Raw genomic sequence first — 6,000 nt, 5'->3', positions numbered from 1 at the left:
AAATGCCAGTGAAAAAGATATTAAAATAGTGATTTTTGGGCTGTAATCTAGTCTCATGATTTGACTGATAGTTATAAGCCATTCAAGCTTTACTCCTTTAGTTTTGGAGTGATGTGAAATATGCAGCTACATTATCTCGGCGTCTATGATTTGTTCTACCTGTACACATGCAAGTTTTAACAGTTCTTTACTGATTCTGTTCTTTATTTTTTGATATCATTCTTTGTATAATTAATAATATATGACATGTGGAATTGTTTTGATCTTTGCAACACTGGTTAGAATAATTCACTTGACTGTTGATTTATATCACCATCTAGGGGATCCACGTGGAATTAGAGCCGGAATATCATTTTGAGATACATTTGATTAAGCTCTTCATTATGTTACTGCAACGATGTTTATTCACTTACAAAAGCAATCACATTTAGCCCACTCAGTTTTTTAATTAGATTTTTAAACATCAGTTAAGTACACGCTTCATAACTTCTGTTAGAAGCCAATTTTGAGCAGTAAGAAAACTTCCTCACAGTATGGAAAAGTGTGGTAATTTTCACTTTTACTAAATGTGGTGTGAAATCTCTACTGGCACATCATAAATTCAATGCTATAAGTCTTAAATATTCTAAAATGGTAGTTTCTGTCAAAATGGCAAACTAACAACCAACCCAGCATTTTCAGATGTGAATGCAATCCTTGTAAATCAGTAGAGCGTGAATAGTTTTGTAACAAAATAACATAAGAAATTCATACATAAAAATGCTGAATATATGGAATAAACTGGCAAAGGATACCATAGACTCAATAATAATTTGTTATTTCAAATCATTAAAGAAACTTCTCTTTCAGAGGTCATTTGATGACATAGTTCACTCTCATGACTGGCATTAGATAATGTAGTCAGCGGAATAGAAGGAGAAACTCCATGCACGCAATATGTTCTGAAATTACTATATTTGATTAATTATTTCGAACTGCAAGCTATTATAAATGATAATCAAAATCAGATGAATGCCTAATTAATTGTCTGTTGGTGAATTTGGCCTTGAAATTAGGGCAACTCCCTGTCCTCTTTCAAATAGTGCTACTAGATCTTTAACATCCACCTAAATTTCCAGGGAAAGTACTCAGTTCATGATTAAAATAATTAATCTGAATAAATGGACATGCGCAAATGCACCCAACTCAGTACTAGTTCGGCTTGTCAGATTAGATATAGCACACAAGTCTTAGGCTGGGTCTTGAACCCAACACCTAATGGCTAAATTTCACACTTAAAATGGATCTGAAGACTCAACATGGAGAGTGGCACCAGTTTATCCAATGCCTGTCCTATTGAATTATTAGAATCTGTTTCATGCCACAACCATTTTGGAGACACAATCAAATAGGTAATAAATTCATTGGTTTAAGCATTTATTCCTGCCTCTAGCAGAATTTATGATTCATGGAAGCATGGAATAAACCTAAGCCTTACTATCCCATTCAAAATTTTGGATGGACGTTTGACCTTCCACCATGAATTTATCAGGAGGGTGGAATTCCTCAGAACAAAGTTGGTATAACTGCCTTCAAATGTGATATTGATATTGCTGTATTTATTGGAGATGGATGTAGAATATGTGTCTGGCAGTGCCTTGGAATAAGTGTCTATATTTTCTTATGCCAGTCATGAGAGTGAATTGTGTCACCAAATGACCTTTGAAAGAGAAGTATCTTTAATGATTTGAAATAGCCAGTCATTATTGAGTCTATGGTATCCTTTGCCAGTTTATTCCGTATATTCAGCAATTTTTATACATAAGTTTCTTATGTTATTTTTGTTACAGAGCTATTCACTCTCCACCAAGTACATAGTAAGAACCTTCACTTAAAGCCTTTTTTAAAATGGGGAGGCTATTGCACTGCCTATTCTGACTAACCAGGAAACTCTCCTACACTTAGGGCCTTGGTCAGGCATATCAGACAATTTGCAGATTGGTAGTCTGTATGGACTATAGAATATGTGTTCATTGTGAAAATGGTGTTCCTTTCTATCCAAATAATTTAATGGATTGACTTTTGGCATTATCAATGCAAAATGAATATCTGACACTTTGAGATAATCAGCAATTTAACAAAACCCTGAACCCCATCACACCCTAGCCTTACTGCTGCCCCATATTGAATAACTTCTCACTCACTCAAATGTACAACTGAAGGGCACTCTGGGTGATGTTGCATTGGGATAATGGACTATTTTCTAATTTGTGGCAAAAGGAGAACTGCATCTTTTGTTTGTTATGCACACAAATTTCATCAGACTTTCTGATACATATCGAAGTCCTTCTATTTGTCAATTAGTCGTGGAACACATACTCAGAAATTAGAGTTGCAGTAGTCCTTCATGGCTAGTTGGTCCTTTGTTTTTATTAATTCATAGAATGTAAGAACTGCTGGCAAGTCAGTACCTGTTGCTCATCCCTAATTGCACGTGACAAGTGGGTAGTGATCTGCCTTCTTGACAACCTGTTAGAATCAAACACAGTGCTGCAATTCTAGAATCACAGAAAGGTCAGATTGTATTAAGGATAGAATTCCCTATCCCAAAGGATACAAGGGAACTAGATGGGTTCTTTTGAGATCCAATAATTTCACAGTCACCATTATTGGAACTAGATTTTTTTCCAAGTTTATTTATTTAACCAAATTTGAATTTCCAAGCTTTCACGGTGAGACTTATGTCGCCAGATCATTGGTCCAGGTAATTAATTGCTTGTCTGATAATATAAACACCATATCTCAATTTGCAAATATTTTTCCTGGTTTAGAAACTTTGGAATTTGCTCACTAGTGCTTACATTCCATTTCATGCTGTAGAGCTTTCAAATGGATGTTTTAGTTGATCTCCAAATCCTTCATATGCAAGAAATGTGAAAATTTAACAGTCTCTAAGTTGACAGCATAATGTCTGATATTATAATTGCTGTGCGATTAACTGCTCAGTGGTTGCAATGTGCAAAACCTGTCTTGAGACCACACTTATATGTTGAAGTTAGTTCAGTGTACTAAATGCTGCAAAAATATATATTTGTAATTTAACATCTAGAAAAGAGATTTTTTTTTAGCCAAAATGGGAGGGAAATTGCAGCCTTCCTTTAATCTTAACTTAGTAGAAAGGATCAGGCAATGTGCTAATAAATTATTCCAATATCCATGTCAATAGAATGTCTCTGTATTGAAGTACAGAAGTAATTTGCATCTTTAATTTTCACAGACAGAAACAATGAAAATGTCACGGTATTTGCATCAGCGTAGATTACCAGTTGAGTGGTTTTATATTAAGTATGTTGTTATTATCAACACATTGGATTGTTGCACAGTGGCATTTTTGACACTACATAAGTTGTGATATTTTATCCATTGAGATACTGGCTGTGATAAATAATGCTGAGGGTTCAGGTTTCTGCTTGCAACAAGATTACGTCTCTAAAAAGCTTACTTGCCAACATCAGTGTATTGCTACAAATTAGGAAGGATAAGGAAGTTTGTATATTTCTAAAATGATTTTTACAGTATGATTTGGAAATGAATTCTGTTACACAATGCTAACATATAATATTTTAATGCTACATTTGCCTGAGAATATTGTATGGTTAATTTATTATAGCATATTGCATCAGATAATGCATATCTGATTATCAATATACCTTTTTATATAAAATATTAAAAGGCAATGTAATTATTAGATGCCTATAAATGCCCTGGTGGTTTATGTTTTGAACAGTCTTGCTTTCAATGAGGAAATGTTGAGGAGTTATACTGGGTAATATTTTGTTTCATTCATTTGGAGTGGTTGTATCAAGCTTACCATTTGTTCTCTCAATCTTATAATCATTTCTGTGCTCTCATACTACCTGAAGAGAATGACTGGAGCTGCAATATGTGTTGACATGAGTTACGCTATGAAAGAGAATTCTGGGAATGTCAGAATGTCAGGCTTGGCACCTGAAATTACCATGCCAGATGATTTTCCTGAGGTTCTGGATCCACTTGATGCTCCAACTCCAGGTTGGAAAGAGAAGACTCCTGATGCAGATAGTTGCATAAACTAATGGTCACAAAGTCCTGGGTGGCAACCCAAACAGTCAGTTCTAGATGCCAATGGGACAATCACTGTTGGATTTCCTTAGTCATTGTGTCTCACTAAGTCATTTTCTACTTTATTCATTCAGGAATGTGGCATCACTGGTTAGACGAGCATTTATTTCTCATCCCTAGTTGCCCTTGACAAGGTGACCTGCCTTCTTGAAGCTCTGCAGAACATGTGACGTAGGTACACCACAATGCTGTTTGGGAGGAAGTTTCTGGATATTGTCCCAGTGACGGTGAAGGAATAGTGATATAGTTCCAAGTCAGGATAATGAGGGGCTTGAAGAGGATCCTTCAGAGATAATATCCGGACCAACTTCCAGACACCATCACTGAGGATCACCACCTAGATGTGGTGGAGAGGATTGTGTGTACCCAGGAATGCGAAGGTTAAACATGGCAGGGTCACCCCTAGTGGTAAGCTCGAGGGGGGAGGTTCCAGACAAAGACCAATCCATGAAGTCCTCAATGGTGGAACAGGCAGAGGGTGATAGTTAAACTTAAATGAGAGCATCACAATGCCTGAAAGGCAAATGAAGGCAGCAACCAGTCGTTTTGGTCTCCATATCAGTGGGCTTCAACCCCTATCTACCAAGATCACCAGCCTCCCCACATTAAAAAGCATCATGCACAAGGGTTCTCTCAAGAGGTACCAGACCTACTTATATCCTGGACAAAAGTCCTATAGTGAACATCTAGTGGCAGAAAGGGCAGAACTGTGATATCTGGAAGCCCATGGTCATAAACTGACACATCAGGCAGTGGGTGTCAGATTCGGTCACCTTGTTCCTGGAGGGGATAGAGAGAGCATTTCTATAGCTGAACCCATGACTGTTTAGCTCTGTTCAGGATCCACTCTGCTCACCCCAGAAGGGTGGAAGGGGCCAGAAAAGCTCCCCTAAAAATAGCCTGCATCAAAACCCCTGACTGGATTACCGCCACGTGGTGAGAAATGAAGAATAATAAGCTTTGTTGCCTGGAATGTAAGAACCCTGATGGACCCAACTAACAATGACCGACCTGAGAGAAGAACTGCCATCATAGCCAGAGAACTGATGAGATGTGAGATCAACTGAGCTGCTTTTTCCGAAACCCACCTTGCAGACAAAGGGCAACTGAAGGAGGTGAAAGATGATTACAACTTCTTCTGGAAAAGGAAGGCTGCTGATGAATCCAGAATCCATGGTGTTGAATTCGCAATTAAATGAGCTCCTCTGTTGCCTCTCTGAATTTCCCGTGGGGATCATTGACTGACTCATGACCATTTGCCTGAAGCTCGCCAACGACCAGCTGATCAATTGTGAGTGCTTATACTGCAACCCTTTGACTCAGAGGAGGAAGTAAAGGAGACTTTCTATGCCAATCTTGACATACTGTTGTCAAGTATCTCCAAGGAGGACAAGGTAATTCCTCTTGAAGATTTCAATGCCAGGGTTGGTCGAGACAACAATCTTTGGAATGGTACCATAGGAAGGGAAGGTAACTGCAATATCAATTCCAATGGAGTACTTCTCACACAATGTGCTGAGTACAACCTCACCATCATAAACACATGCTTCCATCAGAAAAAAATTCAAAGCAGCTTGGAGGCACCCACACTCGAAAAAACAACATCTCATTGATTATGTCATTGTTCGCTCCAGGGATCATGGGGAAATGAATGTCACCAGGGCTATGATATGCTCAGATGACTGCTGGTCTGATCCCCACATTATCCACTCCACAAGGTCCACCAGACTACATAGAAAGACAAGGGTTCAGAAAAATCAGACCCAGCCAAGATTCAATATCGAGAGCCGAGATAACACAGTCACAACATACATCAATAAGTCTCGCATGCTAAAAACCTATCTTGGGAATAGCCAGAGG

This window comes from Chiloscyllium plagiosum, chromosome 18 (assembly GCF_004010195.1).
Source record: "Chiloscyllium plagiosum isolate BGI_BamShark_2017 chromosome 18, ASM401019v2, whole genome shotgun sequence".
In the NCBI taxonomy this organism is placed as follows: domain Eukaryota; kingdom Metazoa; phylum Chordata; class Chondrichthyes; order Orectolobiformes; family Hemiscylliidae; genus Chiloscyllium; species Chiloscyllium plagiosum.
This window is presented reverse-complemented; position numbering follows the sequence as displayed.